This window comes from Drosophila mauritiana, chromosome 2R (assembly GCF_004382145.1).
Source record: "Drosophila mauritiana strain mau12 chromosome 2R, ASM438214v1, whole genome shotgun sequence".
In the NCBI taxonomy this organism is placed as follows: domain Eukaryota; kingdom Metazoa; phylum Arthropoda; class Insecta; order Diptera; family Drosophilidae; genus Drosophila; species Drosophila mauritiana.
In genome coordinates, this window is record NC_046668.1 from 14,442,224 (window position 1) to 14,459,016 (window position 16,793).

At 45.5% G+C, this 16,793-nt stretch overlaps 1 pseudogene; it reads right to left on the reverse strand.

The window, feature by feature from the left end:
* Positions 1–8,517: 8,517 nt before the first annotated feature.
* Positions 8,518–14,705, reverse strand: LOC117138545 (annotated as a pseudogene).
* Between the last annotated feature and the right edge of the window lie 2,088 nt (positions 14,706–16,793).

The window sequence follows — 16,793 nt, forward strand, 5'->3', positions numbered from 1 at the left end:
AGTAGATGCCGATGGTCGTCGCTGGCGGGGATGGGGGGAAAAAACATACATATTTATTATGTCGCAAGTACTCGACGACTGCCTATATGAGCAACGTGAGCTTCCTTTGATTAACATCTTTATCAATATTTTCTTATTATTTGCTCATTTCATCCGGCTGGAGTGGGCGGGCCGCCCGGCAACTTTTCAATAAAGGCGGGCCCCACAAAGAAGCTGGCAACTGACAGCGAAAAAGAAGTAAAAAAAAAAAAATAAACAAATCATTTGCATCTCATTAATGCAAATCACACACATATACATATCTATGTATATATATATACTCCTCCACGTTGTGTTTCATGTTTTAAAAGGCTTGTCAATTCCCATTCGCAGTCGGGGGAATGAGAGCCAACCCCGCGGCGTTATCCTTATGCGCCCCAACCCCTTTTATCCTTCCCAAAAGCCCCAAGGATGTTGTTAATCAGAAGTCAAACAAAGTGTTGCCTACTTTTCAGCCGTGATTGCTGGCACAACATTTTAATTGGGTATTTATGTACATATATTCTCGGCAAATATTTCCTCAAGGCTCTGACCAGAAACTTAAGCTCGTGGCAATAACTAACTATATATACACCTATTTACTAAATCAATTACCTTTCGCCTGCGGGAAGTTCTGATCTACTCGAGAATCGCAATTAAAATGGTTCAAACTACAACTGACAGTTCAAAGTAATCAAGCTTTTGATATGTCCTTGTACTTACTTTCAACTGTTTTGAGTCCTTTTGAGTGAGAAATCACTTGTGATGAAATTCTTTCATATTGAGATACAAATACTTACTTAAGTGGAACTTTTCACGAGTTCCTTCAACTTCAATTGACCTGCAACCTTAATTGGCATTAATCGGCTTAAAAAGCAAATTAAAAAATACGCACTGAATAATTAAGAAAAAAAATTATTATATCAGCATCCTTTTTTTTAAGAACTTCCCGCGAAGAGCAAATAAACTTAAATGGTATTTACCAATTAAAAACTATATGACTTTAATTAAAATATAGTATTTCGCTGCAATAGCTAGAAAGAAAATCGCTTTAATTAAGGTCTGCAAGTTCCCCTGTGCAATTAATTGCATAAAACAAATAACCTGTTAAATTAATTAACTTTTAGCCACTAACATTTTGCAGCTCATTTAACCGGGGTTCCTCGCTTTTGATTGCTGAACAAATCTCGGTGAACTACGTGTATTCTCAAGCAATAACATTTGGATTTCAGGTTATAGCTACGAGCATACACGTGGCCATTGGAGATTGGCGACGCCATCGTAATCCACTTGGAGCAGCTGCCACTTTCACTGGCCGTAATCGGAGACGGTCGGTCACTTCTGCACTCGTTTCCAGATTCCACTTAATATTCATCTACTTACCAAAGGTATTCCTGGTGTTTTTGGCATTTCGCTGCTCCTTTGGTTTTGTGTTACGCCCGCGTCCGATGCGCCTAATAATGCCAGGAAGCAGAATTAATTGCACTATAATTTGTAATTAAGTCACCGGGCAGACACCAAAACTACGCGTGCTGGAATGTCGAGCGGGAGGGGAAGGGGGGAAAGGGTTGTGCTGGCTAGCTGGCTGGCTAATAAAACCGAAGTAATATCGCCGCTCTGTTGAGGTTCTCCGGTGGGTGGTGACCCCGACCAGCCACTTTCCCTGCTGCCATAACTGTACATGTAACTACCTTGTTTCGCCGTAATTAATTAATTACATTACACAAACTTGCCGTCATCACAAGCGGGTTTTGTTGCTTTTGTTGCGCTGGTTGCAAGTTGCAAGTGAGTTTGGGTGTGGGTGGTGTTTGTAATGGACCACCATCCATGTGGTGGCAGGCCACAAACGAGCATCACTTTCAATGAAATTAGCTTGTTTCGCAATCGTTCTTGCCACCTAGCGCCACTGCCTCGGCTGCCTCTTTGCCGTGGCAATTATTTTGCAATTTGGTGGCAGGCAAAGCCAATCAACTACTTTGGCAAACTTTAGAGCGCAAAATGCGAAATGTAAATAAAATTAAGTCCCCTGCCATGCGTAGCGTTCTCTACTAAAACTTCATAAAAATGCATTAAAAGTTGTGCTTTGCTTTCCTTTTTTTTGTTCATTTTCGAAGCCAGGTAAAGTTGAGTTAATAAGCTGACAGATTTCCCTCGAAGCTTATAACATTATTCACCATTTAAGTCTAATATTACACATTTTTCTGGCTTTAATTGTGCTGCTGAGGGAGGGGGAGGGGGGAGTGCCTGGGTTGGGTCAAATGCGTAGGAAAACGGAAAAATCAACAAATATCAAATTTGCTGTGTGCTGGCATTGCTGCGGGGCACTGTTGTTCTCAGATGTTGCTGCTGCCGCCGCTGTCTTCGTGTTGCTCCTTGTGTTGCTGTTGTCGCTGCTGCTGTTGTTGCTGCTCCTGTTGCTGTTGTTGCTGCTGCTGTTGTTGCTGCCACACAGACAGAGAAATAAATCGCGCATAATACCGCATACCAGAGCAACAGCACGAAGTATTTGCACTGCGTGACAAACAATTTGTGCCAACATTGACAGCGGCGCATCCGTTTCCGTTCCATTCCGTGCCTCCTTCGTGGGCGGACTGCAAGTGGACCAGGTCCTTGGATCCTGAATCCAGAATCCCGGACCCCGAGGAGGAAAAGCCGCCTTGTGCGCTTGCCCCTCCTGTGTTGTGTAAATACAAATATTTTCATTCCGCTTCCATTTCTTTTGCCCCGGCGTCAGTGTTAATTGAAAAATCATTTGCTGAACTTAATTAAGCAATGTCCTGGCAGCCACAAAAAAAAAAAGCGAAGCTACAAGTACATGAGAAATGCATTCGCAGCATTAATTTCGATTTGTAATCAAATTGCGCGCTGGAAAATGACATTAGATGGCCACAAGAGCACACCAGACCGCGCCGCACCAATGATAATAATCAAACCGGATGGATAGATGGCTGTGTGTCAACAGTATCGCATCGATATGTGCGAAATAATGGAGGTCCTGATGGCAATGGCGGCGCATAGATGCCGCTGCTAATGTGACACATGAGTTCATTCCAAATTTATGTATGCAAACAAAATTGCTGGCCCAACAATAACAGCGCCAATGGACAACAAGAAAAAAAGAAAAAAAGAAAAATGAAAAAAGAAAAATTGAGAAAATATGTTGCAAATGTAAACAAAGTGTGGGAAAAGCGAAAGAAAGGAACTTTGATTTTGTTTGGTTGGGATTGAGGGATACGCATACGGGCTTGGGGTTTAAAAAAAAGTGGGTATACCATATATAGTATATGACGGGGTTGAATTTTTCTGATCATTTCCTAAAATATTTACCCCTGTCGATGCGTTGGGTTAGTAGCAGTTGCCCACTTTGATTGCCCCATAGAATTCCACAAGGGAATTCCACTCAAGTTGGCCAACAGAGGAGTGGGCGTTATAGCCGGCGCATAAAAAGCCACTAGGATTCGACATTTGTGTGCATTTTTTAATGGCAAATTGAAATCACAGTACGGCAGACAGCAAAGGGGATTAAGTTTAAAGCTTTGTCTGCTCCTGTCGGTGGTGTTGTTAATTAAAACTCCATTCAGTTTTCCCACCAGACTCGCCCACTTTTCATCTTACCCACGCTTTTGTTTATACTTTGCTGCTTTTTTTTTTTGTTTTTTTTTGGGTGCAGCCACTACAGAGTAAATGAATAATTTGTTGACACTTTGCACCCACTTAATCAAGAGTTTGTTCTTCCTCCATGCCAGCTCGACTCCTTTTTAATTGCGAGTGGAGATGTCAGTGGCACTGAAACTGAAACCGAGACCGAATGCGAAACAAGTGTAAGCAAATTGAGCTCCTTGACTAACGAAGTGCCCGAAATGAAGGGAGCGGACGAAAATCCGCATGTGAAAGGACTGACTGAGGTGGCTTTGTTTAATTAGTTCCAGTCATAAATTAGTTTGGCCAGTAAATGCCCAGGGATGATGATGGCTGCTTATCAGGTGTGTCCATGCAGGCCAAAAGTACCCAGACTCCATATATATATATATATATATATATATATATATATATCAGCACCATGGCTTGGTCGCATTAATACGCTCCGATACGTAAATATAATTGATGTTTAAAAAGTCTTACTGCGCGCTCCCAAAGTTACGATAAGTATGTGCCAACAATATGGAGCCGCAGGCGATATACTACATACTTTTGTCATAAGTCCGGCAGCTGGGACATTACCCATCGTGCTCAATCCAAGGACGAGAGCGATGGATGAGTAGCAACCCCCCAGTGGCAAATGCTGTGCCCATGTTTCGGTCATCCGAGCATATCGTTCCCTTGTAAGTCAAACATTAATTGGCACTTAAAGGCATTTAATGTTACTGACTGGCTGAAAGCTATACTTTTTTTTTTAAAACAATTTTGATGTTTCACATGTCATGGGGTAAAGTTGAAAAAAGTAACTATCGATGGCTTTATAGATATTGCCATATATATATATATATGGCTGTATATATATATATGTATTTATAAGCCATAATCTTGGTGGAATACTTACGCGCAGCAGCTCACTTACATCGCCTGGCGCAGATTACGCATACGCAGCGTTGTCGGCGGTGCCAAAAGTCGCCGCTGTATGGAAATTAATGCTCAGCTCAGGAAGAAGTTGTGAATAGATAGCGCGGTTAATTGGAGGCGGATTACTGGGCGGCGAGGCTGGCATTTAATGGAATTTTATTGTACTCCAACGTGAAGACTTCCTTCCGCAAGGGATTTACGTTGCACGTAGCAACGATTTCTATCACTTACCATCAGTTCAATTTCGAATTATGTGCACTTCCTAGACGTCTCACTAGCTCCCTTTATCGCTGCCTGCCAACTTCAATATTTAAATTTGAGACCATTAAACCTAAGCTGTATTTTGGGATTAGATTCGACTCTTGGCCGGAATGGCTTTCCACCCCGGACCCACCCACACATGTGTTTGCTGTCTGTGGCATAAGCCGAGAGGTAAATAATTTCCCTCTTTTTATTGCCCTGCAGTCAGCATAAAAAGTCAATATCTGCTGCTGCACTTCTGCCTGTTGGTCCTTGCAGTCCCAGACCCACTCTTCGCCTCCGTCCTTGCCAACCCGGCTGCATATGAGCTGGTCATAAATTTTGCCAAGCCAGCCCAGGGCAAATAGCAGTCACTGCTGCACCCAGTAACTGGCCTTCGTGGGGCTCCAGTTGCTCCACTGGCCCCTTCATCCACCTTCATGCTCCAACAGCACATTCGTTGCCTTCGTTTTCCTGTTTGTTTAGCGCAATTAATGAGGCCGACGAGGCTGGCTGGTTGGCTGACTGGCTGGCGGTCGTATGGGTTATCAACAGGTGTTGGGTTTCAATTCCTTGTTTATGGCTTATCTGTCACTAAACCAACACCAGGGGCAGCCCAAACCCACCCGCTCTCCCCGCTGGTCTCTTTTTAATTTAAACGAAATTAAATTCGACCACAACCCATGTCAGGGACAAAGAAAGACCAATCCTGGCCGCACTCCTCCGGAGGACATTAATTAAAGTTGACGTCTAGGTGTTAGCACTGCCGCCAGTCGGCGATATATCACTATGATCAATCACACACACACACACACCCACACACTCGCACTGTTGCATGGACATGTGGGAAACGGAAGGAGCAGGTAGGACATGTCAAATTGCTTGTGGCCAAGGTTTCGGTGCAATTCAATTTGCAGCTTGATTTGTTTGGCATTTTTGGGTGCTAGCTCCACTCTTTTCCTTCCGCCCATTTGTGTCATAAATTCAACTGCCATATGCTGGCAGTTTTGTGTGTTTCTGCTTTTTCTGTGTGCCTCACCCCTTCATTTTTTTTTTTGGGGCAGCCCACTTCCGCTTCCTTCGGAGGTGCGATAAGCGGGCTGGCATTTATTATTTAATGCGATAAAAGCGCTGGCAATAACGTGAGTACTATCTACTTACCCGACCATATGGTGGGCCACCATCTCGTCCAGCCGGCTTCCCTTGCTATGTGCGCCTTGGCTGCCAAACGGCTCGACTCCATATGGCACTGGCGTTGCGTATACGCCACGTTGTCAGCTGCCACTTGCGAACTTGGTTGGCGTCACTCTCGAACTTGGTTTTCAATGGATATTTTAACGATGGGCCACCGCTGATTGACTTCGATCTGAGGCATACTTTTGTGGGCGAAAAACACTGGCTTTTCATATGGAATACTATTGGCTTGGAGGAGCGGAACCAGAACCGTTGGCAGTCAGACTGTGACTGTTATGAAGTTTGATAATTTATCGGGCAGCAAGTCTAGGTAACGCCGGTCCGCCGCTGCCGCAGCCGCCGTCGACGTCACCTTCCGGCGAAGCCAGGCGGTACAAAAGTGGGGTAGTTGTGGGCGCGGTGGATGGCGGTGGATGTCAGTGGGTGGCTCCCCCCGCCCCCCGCCAGCACTTGGTATCTATGGTAACTTGGGCGCGGTGACGGTACACCAAAAGGGATGAAAAGCGTTTCAGCCTGTTGAGGCTGCTGTCGCTGCTCTGCCGCTGCCGCAGTCGCTGCCACTGTCTCTGTCGCAGTCGCTGCCTCGGTCGCAGTCGCAGCTGCTGCCGGAAAATGGAGTCCACAACGGCAACCAGTTGATGGAAAATCGAGGGCGGGCAGCACTTGACCTCCTGAGGCACAAAAAATCGGAACCAGCCGCTTGCATTTGTTGCAGGCGCCAATGCCACCCACCTGTAACACACACAACACACAACCGCACTGCGTGTGTATGTGTGTGTATGGATTGGATATGCGGCGGGGATGTGGATTCCATTTACCCAACTGTTATTGCCGCCGCGCACAGGGCGCATGCGCGATTTTAGCCAACAAGTGAAGCAACAAGCAGCAGGAAAAAGCAACAGTCGGCTAGCAAGTGCGAGCGAGAGAGCACTGGCCGGCGGAAGCGAGACGCAAGATGGCAGTGCGATTGTGAGTAATAATAATACGAAATACAGGGCAGCTGGCGACGCTTTTTTTCCCAGCTTTCCTCGAACTTCTGCAGCTCTGGCAAAAAACTCAACTTGCTGGAAACTGAAGCTGAAGCTGGAGCCATGGACTATGGACTGGAGCTGTGGACTGGAGTCGGAGTAGGATCTGCTGCCTTGGCTTTGGCTTGGCTGTGCCTGCGGGTGTGTTCGGAGCTGTTAGGAGCTTTGGTCGCCGCTCGTCTACTTATTATTATGCTTAATTATACCCTACATGGAAGTACATTCATCATCTGAGGTGGTTCTCTTTTGGGCTTTAAGGAACACGATCCATACTTTCTTAGTTATGAAATAAGTTGGGATATCAAGATAACAAAATCACGATCAATCGATGCTAAAGTCAATTACTTTAGCATAATAAGTATAAAATATAGAATGCCTAATACAAGTTATAAACTCCTTAACAACTTTTTCTATATTAACATGACTCGTTTAGTGATGTTATCCTTTTTAATGTGATCTTTTATAATTTTAGCATAGGTTATAAAAAACCGTAAGTGTATACCTAACTTCGCTCTTACAACCGACTAGATATTACTTTAGATTTTTTCTTCGCTTTGCCTTAACATATATTAAAGAAGCTGGATAAACAAAAAACCAGAAAAAAAACAAGACAAGAGGGGCGGAGCTGGCATTTAAAGTGCGGTCGCCCCACCCACACTCCAAAAACCATACACGTATGTGGTGCAAGGTAAGAGGTGGCAAGGTGGCAAAGTGGCAAGGTGGTTGCGAGTCTTTGAGCTATAGTAACAAGTATGTCTCATATGTTGGCTCACTGCCTTTTACTTAGCCGGGCCAAAGGCAGCGCAACTACAAGGACCTCAAGGATGCAGGAAAAGGAGAGAGGATGGAGCAGACGAAGGAGCAGATGGAGGAGCTGACGGAACTGGAGGAGCTGGAGACAGACCGAGCGACACAGTCGATGCTCAAAAGTCAATTGTTTGTGCCTGCTTTGGAGGCGAGTCTGCATAACTTTGCGAACGAAGCGACACATAGAAGCCATCTGGACCCACACCCATGCAATCTGCTTGGATGTATCCGGCAATGAGTTTAGTTTTCCGCAGTGGAGTCCTTGCGAAAACTTGTTGCTGCCAAAGCCATCGAAGTTTGCTAAGCGACTTTAATTTGCCGCAACTTGTGGCTGCAACCGGAGATGCGTGGTGGCATGGTGGTGGAGTGTTTGCTAGCTGCTGCAGGATCTTCGCAATGGAGTGGCAAAAGAAGTTGCGGCAAAAGCAATTAGCCGGCTGCAGGAGTGGCCAGTGGTGGGAAAAGTTCTGAAAGGATAATTACCCACGATCGATTAACCTTAAGCGATCTTTTCTCAGCTAAATGGATTGCTTTTTAAAGAAGTAATTATACTTCGATGCTATGTGCCAGTACTTCTATTTCCCATTGCTGCATTGGGTCGTTACATAACTGGTTATCCAATTTTCCACTCACACTTGTGCATATCGAAGTTCCATCTTTCGTTATCCTATTACCTGGCACTCCTGTTTTCCAATCTAACGCGCTTTTCCGCGATGCGAATTTCCTTGATGATACTCAAGAGTCGCGACACTAAAAGAAAGATAGAGTTTTATGAGCCATAAATATGAATTAAACATGGGATGTCGAGATGGAAAATGTTAGATATGTGCTGAAAAATTATATACATGATATGTTTTTCTATAAAGCATCTTAGAATATTGAAGGGAAGCTATAGCGCTAAATGCAGAATGTTTCCAGTGCCTTTGCCTCACTTAGGAAACATTTTGCGTTGAAAGAAGAGCTGCCTCAACTGAGAAAGTCTTTTAGCTTATGGCTTTCTTCTCCAAGGACTCAAGCGACGATACAGGCAGGACTTTTCGGTAATCTTCAACACAATCATAAATCAAATCCTTGTCCGGAGCCGCAGGAAAAATTAAATAAACTCGTTGAGGCGGCGGACAAAGCAGACAACAACAAGCAACAGGACTCTCGATCCAGTCGAGAAATCCACGATTGTTCCTGGGTGTGGGTGAATGTATGCATGTATGGGTGTGCTGCTGCACACGTGTGTGTGTGTAGTGCGTGCGACTCTGTCTGTGAGTGTTTGGCCTACTTTTGTGCGCTGCTGCCGCGCCGCCAATCGCCACCCACTGGCTCCAGCACCACCCACTGGTCCACCCATTCGTTCCCGTCGCCGTCACTTTGTTTATGACGCGATTCGTGGGGGGGAGGGGGATTGGAGGGGGCAGGAGGACGAAAGGGAACTCCCCTGGCAGCCTCTGTCTGGCATTAAACACATTTACACGCCCATCTGGCAACAGCTGCTCCTCTTTGGCGTTCTCCTCTCCATCGCTCTAATATGCATACACCGAGATTTAAGGACTCGTGTCCTTTAAAGAGAACTACACATGCTGATTCTATAGTTCACTTTAATAACTTTAATACAAGTATTTTGATACTCCACTTTGCTTGCTAATATCCTTAATGATATATTATAGTAATATAATAATAATAATATAATAATGAAGTTCTGTTTATACCCAACACTTTTTTTTTCAGTGCCGCTGCTGGCGTGTCCCGGTCGATTTGATATGCAGATGGTGGCATGGGCATGGGCATGCCGTTGTGACTCCTGTCTAGGTGGGTGCATTTCTTTTGGTTTGTTGCCATTTGCATCTTTTTACAGCCGCCGTGATTCGATTGCGATTGCAGCCAAATGGTTTTAACGGCAAACGGGAAGCCGCCGTTGCAAAAAAAAAAGAAAAAAATGGCACAAAAAATGGCCAGGAGTGCGCAACAGGCGGGTGGGGAAATGGCATCAATGGGCACAATAAGCATATAACAATGACATGAAAGCCAAAGTGAACAGGGTAGCGTACCCCACGCTTCCTGGCGCTGCACTTTGTGTGCCATTGTGTGCCGCACGGCGGACGCATAAGACGAGGAAGGAAATTGTAAATGAAACGCATTTCAAGTGCTGCTGGAATAGAAGGACAAGCTAGCAAGCAGCAAGGGTGCCATGGAGCACAGGGAGCAGCCAGCATCCTGGGCATAAAGCCAAACCAGAGGCTGGCAACGGGGCGTATACGCAACGCTGACAAGCCAGCAGTATCCGCACAGGACGACCCCACACCCAACCGGATTGAGTTACAGCTTGTGTCCGGGGCCAAAAGGCGAATGGTGTGCCGCCACATATGGAGCAGGCTTTAAGTGCAATTGTATATCCTTGCTCGGTTTTTGCGGTATGCGTGTGCGCGACATAAATAATACAGAAAGCCAGACTCGGGCTCAGACTGCCACTTGGTTCCATGGTCACATGGTGGCGGGATGGCTGTATGGCTGGATGGCACTTCAACCCACACCCAAGTCCATGTGCGGGGCGGAAAATCTAAGCAGACACGCTCGCGTCTACCCTTTCATGTAATTATTCATGTAATTGTCATCCGAACTTCATAAGATTTCATTTAATGGGCCATATACCAAATATAAATTGGCTTTCTTGATTTATACGAAGCGATGGCACACACACACACACACACACACTTGGCTGTGCCTTCTTTTCCAGGGACATCTATCTATGTCCTGCCCAGCCTCGTGCTCATCCTCCAACCTCCCTGCTCCGCCATTCCATTCTGCCCCATCTGATGCTGTCATTTTGCATGCCACAGGATCCTGGGCAACCGACTGAGAGTGGCGATGAGAGCTCACACCGCAAATCGAGTTACGAATGCAAATCTCTCTCGGTGTGTCCGTACTTTTCCATTTCCACGCCATTCCATTTTCTTTTTGGCCAAGCCGGTTTGCAGCTGGATGAACTGGAGAAGCTTAGCTGGCGTGTCCAGAAATGGACACTGCGACAATTTGTGGCAATTACATGTGTTATCCCGCCCAGATATTCGTCGTTCGATTGGACAACTGGCTGAGTGTAATTACGTTCAGGGGTTCCTTTTATCTTAGTTTACACATGGCGTATACGTAATGCAGTTAGCGCACAAAAGATGTGACAATCTGGTGGATTTGTGTCGTGAAATGTGTCATGCCAAAATGAAGTTGCTAATCAGGAATGCAAATGGACTCTTTAAGATTATGAAAAGTAATATGTAATATACCTAGTCAATATTCAAATATCACTGTAATTGTAAAGTGGTATTGAACAGGTTACCAAATCTTAAATAAATCTATTACATTTTAGCTTGGCTTATTTGATAGCTTCCTTTTTGCAGTACCTATACGAAAGTGTTTCCCATTCATTCAGAAGAATATTATGTCCTTTTCGCTTCTATTCCGACATGCAAGGGATTTATCCTTTGAATACTTCCCGCTGTCAAAGAGCAATAATCTCAATTGTCCACAATATTGTATAATGATCTAGACAGCTCCGTTCCGTCTATATATATATATATGTGTCCATTCATCCATTCAACCGACTCCAGGAACTCACGGAGATAGAAAGAGACGGATAAGGACAGTGGCACATGACTCTGTCGCACGTTTCGCAGTTAATTTATATTCATAAGTCAAATTGGTGTACAATTACCGCCCGATTATGAAAACGAGCAGAGTTCACCAGCGGGCGAGGGTTGGCACAAGCGTCTGTGCCAGCTAGCAACCCCGCCTGCAATCCCCCGCCTGGAGTCCTCCAGCTGACAAGGGTCGTGGCATGGCGCTGTGCGGCACCAAAGCCTCCATATGGAGCATGTTGCTGTTGGCTGCTCTCTATTTTTTAATGCGGCGACAAGTGAAAACAAAACAGCCAGGAGCAACCCCCAAATGACACTTGCCAGGACCCCCCACTTACACTCCCCCAAGGATCAGCGCGTTGCCAGGATAACCGTGGAGGGACAGGACAGGACTAGCTGATGAGCTGGCGCCAACGATGACTGCGGCATGTCAGCGGAGAACAGAAACATGTCATCCACACACACACACTAACACACACACCCAGTGGGTCACATCCCGACACCGCCATCGAGGTGAACAGGAATTGGGCCGCAGCTGGGCTGTAGCTATAGTTGGAGCTATCCCACACTGCGCCTGCGACGCTCTGGCGGCATTAACGAGCAGGAACGTCCAGCCAGCCGGGTTCCAGTGCCAGTGCCCCCCATCCGCCACAGCTTCCAGTTCATGTGGAGCCTCCTGCCCCAGAGGCTCCACTCGCTGAAGCATATCTGTATATTGTATTACATAGTTTATTTGAGTCTGGAACAATGGCATATTATATGTATTTAGAAGAATAGAATATTTATGTATATTAAACTTATATTAATTGCTCATAACCTGAAGTTATTTTGCAAATAACTCCAATTTAGTTAACATATGCCTCCTTATTTTTGCAAGTGTAAAACTGAAGTCACAGCATCGGCTTGCCCGTCATCGTCGCGCGAAATCTGTGAAGTCAGCCACAATTTTGGCGCCAGTCTGCTGCTCCGCCAGCTGTGCGTGCGGATGCGTGAACGACAAGTGGATGTGCCTGTGACCCCAGGACCAGGACCAGGACTCCACCACCCGAAGGGGTGGCAAGTGTAAAAATCATTCCGCCATGCTTCATTTTAATTTAGTCGCCTTTAAACGTATTCAAAGCGCGTGCGGCATGCAGCTCTAGCTCTAGTTTAATTTACTTATTGTTGCCGCTTCAATGGCAACCTGAAACCGAGTGAACTCCCTCCGCTCCCTGACCGGAAACCTCTTGGGTCGAGCCAGTCTGGCCCAGTCGAAAACCCCTGGCCTGGCTCCATATGCTGTACGTAGCTAGCTGCGTTTGTAACTTTATTAAATCCAAGTTGATCGAGCATCCTTTGGGGCTTTGCGCTGGCTGAGTTTTCGATTTGAAAATGAGGTCACCAGTCGCCAGCCATATGGGAATCGGGTTTGACTGCTGGCCGCCGCCTTTGAAGCTCCCAAGCTGCTTGTGCTGGCCAAAAGTGCTGGAGTGGCGCGGCACTCTTAGCGTCGCGTTTTGGATTTCAGAAGGAGACGAGCGTAATCTGAATACGGGGCGGATACGCGTTATTGATGCGTTGCCAGGCCACGCGCCTCAAAGTATGCAACTGTGCGGGAGTGGGGGAGTAGAGATCTGGAGGAGTGCAGGAGTTGGGGCAAGATGAGTGGCAGGCAGGCAGGAGCTGAGTACTCCCACAACAAGCAACTTCCATTAGCCGCAGAAGATTGACTTTCGAGTCGGCGAAGAGCCACGGATTAGTGGGAGTGTTCCGAGGCTAATGATATACACTAGCGTCGAGTGAAATTATAAAGTGCGCAGCAGCCACTACAATTAATTTCGGAGCATTGCAGGATGGCACGCAAGTCCTGCTCCTTATTACCCACGACCTTCGTAGCGGACCACCACCACCCACCCCCCGGCTTTAGTTGATTTTTAAGCCAGCTTAAGTCGCGCTGAGCAGGCTAGAGATGTTGGAGTCCTCCATCTCGAGGACGCCATGTTACCTAGCAGCTTGCACAGCATTTGCAAATTAGCTCGCGCTTCCACACTCTCTCGTCTCAAGATTTGAAGTGCTGGAGATGCCCGCTACCAGATTGGCATGATTACCCAAAAAAAAACACACAGGGAATAGATTCCCTCTATTCCGAGGGCCAAAAAGCCAAACAATTAGCCGAAGTGGCTTAGCAGCGGGCGCCTGATTGAAATTAAGTGCAATTCGAACGCCGACACGAACTGTGTGCAATAAAAGCAATTTACCTAAAGCCCCCAATAGAGTGTCCACAGTCCAGAGTCCAGAGTCCATAGTCCAGAGTATCCGACCCTCGCAGCTCTTTCAATTGGCTGACAGGACTGGCTGCTCGGCTCCTTTGAGATCACCTCCTGCGTGTCGCCATACGTGTGCCACAAAGTGTACACTGTCAAAAATAAATGGTGTGTTCTTAAAAGGAGTGGTACAAAAAAAAGTATTAAAGACTTCAATTTCTAAAATTTTATTGTTTTTATAGATGCTTTACGCACGAAAAAACCTTTTTCTTTTCTTTTTTTCTGCTTTAATCAATCGAAATACTGGCGTTACTTTATTTCTCTCAGTGCATGTTTTCCCGGCACTAGATGTAGGTGATTCGGCGGGGGGTTTGTTTGTCTGAGACCGGCATTAGCGCAGCAGGTTGCCAATGTTGGCCATTGTTCCTTTTTGTGCTCTGCTAGCTCCTCCAACTCCACCTCCTCCTCCTCCTGCTGCTCCTCCTCCACCACCACCTCCTCCTCCTCCTACTCCACTTTTGTATTGCCATTATTTTTTCGACGCTCTCGCCTTTGTCCCGTGGCAACATAATTGATTTGTGTCCTGTCCACGCCTCCACTCCTCGTTGGTGCCCACGTTGCCACCGCCCGTTGTTCGATTGCAGGAAACTTAAACATGTTTGGGGGGAGCCACACATGTAGCGAAGGCAGAGAACTGGACATGTGGACACATACAAATCATGAGGTTTGCCCAGGCATTACAAATATTTCCCATCGATTTGTTACCTTCTCGGCATTCCGTCGTTTGTTCCGGCATTTGTCACCTTTTGAGCTTTTTGGCCCGGGTTTGTTTTGTGATTAATCTCAATTTGTTGAGATGCCTGGCTGTTTACGCCGACTTGCCGACAGATTTCTCTCGGGAAGTGTGGATTTCACTTCACGGTGTTTCACGGTGTGGATTTCACTTCCGAGAAGGCAAAGCATTTGATGTCATTTAAACTTGCCGTGGCATCCATCCGCACTTGTTGCGCAAAACAGCAGCAGCTGGGAATGGGAAATTTGGGTTGCTTGGCTCACAAGCAAACCCTTCTTCGCAGGATGCCAAACTGAAATGGTTTTAGTTCCAAATCCAACGACAAAAGCCAAAACGCAATGCACGTGCCACTGGAGCTCAGATTTTAGGCAGTTGATGGATTTGCCACACACATACCGTCTGCACGTGGAAGAGACACATTCAATGGGGATTCCATCTATTATAATACACACTGCTGCACCCATTTGATGGTAGCATGTAAGACTATAAGTTAATTATAGACTTTGTTGTTTCTCTGGGCTCGGTAACTTAAAACGCACAGCAAAAAAGGTCAACTGATTACGGCCTGTTTGGCAACTTGGCCAAAGGCTTTTCAGCAATCACAGTTGGGGTTTGGGGCTCAAATGGCGGTGGCGATAATGAGCGTTATGGCAACGCAATGTAATGGAATCGGAGCGAGCGGGGAGGGTGAGGGGGGAAGGACCTCAATGTCAGCAGCTGTTTGGTTTGGTTTGGTGACAAAGGACCTCGGCTCTCGCAAAAGAGAGAGCGTTCCAGCGAATGAAACTGAATCTAGTTATACAATCAAATCTGTTTAGCAAATGATAAATACACTTCAAACAAGTTAATCAGAGACTAAAGTCCTTTGGTTAGAGCTTAACTACTCCTGTATGCAATCATTAAGTTCTTTTCTTGATTATGCTAAAATTATTCCTGCAGTTCGTAATAGACAAAACAACATTCATATGCAGTGGCAACCGTAAAAATAATTAGTAAAAATGTAACTAATCTAGTTACATGTGTAGTTTGTATTATTTTATGCATTACAAGTGCCGCTTTTGGCGGTTTAACTTTGTAATTGCGGGTCATACGAGCGCTTAATATGTATATTTTGCATATCCCCTGAATCCGGAGCAGCACAGCCAAATGATTCGCAGCGGGCAAAGTTGAAAAGCCAAAACATTTGCCGTATAACAAAAGTTTTTTTGTTGTTTTCCCACCGCTGCCGGAAAAGTCGAGCCAGGTGTAAGCTGTTTTTTGCCGAGCAGGCGTGTCCTGGGGGGCGGCATTAAAACTCCGTGGAGGAACACCCGGATTTTCCACACACAACCAAAGATGTGGGGGCAGGATCACACGGAGCAGAGGAAGAAGTGCTGCTATTTACGTTTCCCTGGGAAAGTCGTAAAAGCGTACAAACGAAACAAGCAAGAAATGTCATTTCGACTGCCGAGGCAAACAATACAATTTGTTACCAATTAAATGACTGCGTTGCATAATAATAACAATAACCGTAGCAGCAACAATAATGCCACCCACCAACGCAATGGGTCCTTACACGCAGAAAAATGCTACTTGAATTTGACTTCTTTAAATAAAAACATGTTTCTAATTTCCTGGAATCATTGCTTTCTTATGAACTTATGTAATATCTATGGGGCATAAGTACTTTGTGGGCAGTTTAGCTAAGAGTATAGAAATCCGATGAAAATCTGATTTAGCATTAAGATCCTTGCTTAAATATATAAAATTTCCATTAATAAGCTGCTCCCTTTTTTTTAATTTTAGAAGCATTCATATATATTGGTTTATGTACTATTATTTTTCTGTAAACTTAAAAAGTGCAATGTTTAATATATTTTTACTCGATTTTTTATAAAAACATTGCAAATTTTTAAAGAATATATATATCTATATAGGCTAATTTGTGAATTCACCTTCATAAAGCATTTTCTCGCAGTGTAGCCACACAAACACACACGCGATAGACAATATTCCCCGCTGGCGTCAACGAAGCCAAGCAAATATGTGCGAGTTGGAGTAAGTGTGTGTGTTCGTGTGTGTGTGTGGCAGCATCCGGCGCGTATTGGTTGCCAAAGTAACGGGAATCAATAGCCTGCGAGGAGGAGTGGATGCTGGAAAAGTGGGCGGGGCCGGGGCCGGGGAAGGATGTCTTTATTAGGCGGCAAAAGCGACAAGAAAAACAAATTTGTATTACTTCATTATGTCAATGCTTTTGATTTGACTTTTTTGCCCATACAAAAACCCATACATACCACCCACCCACCACCCA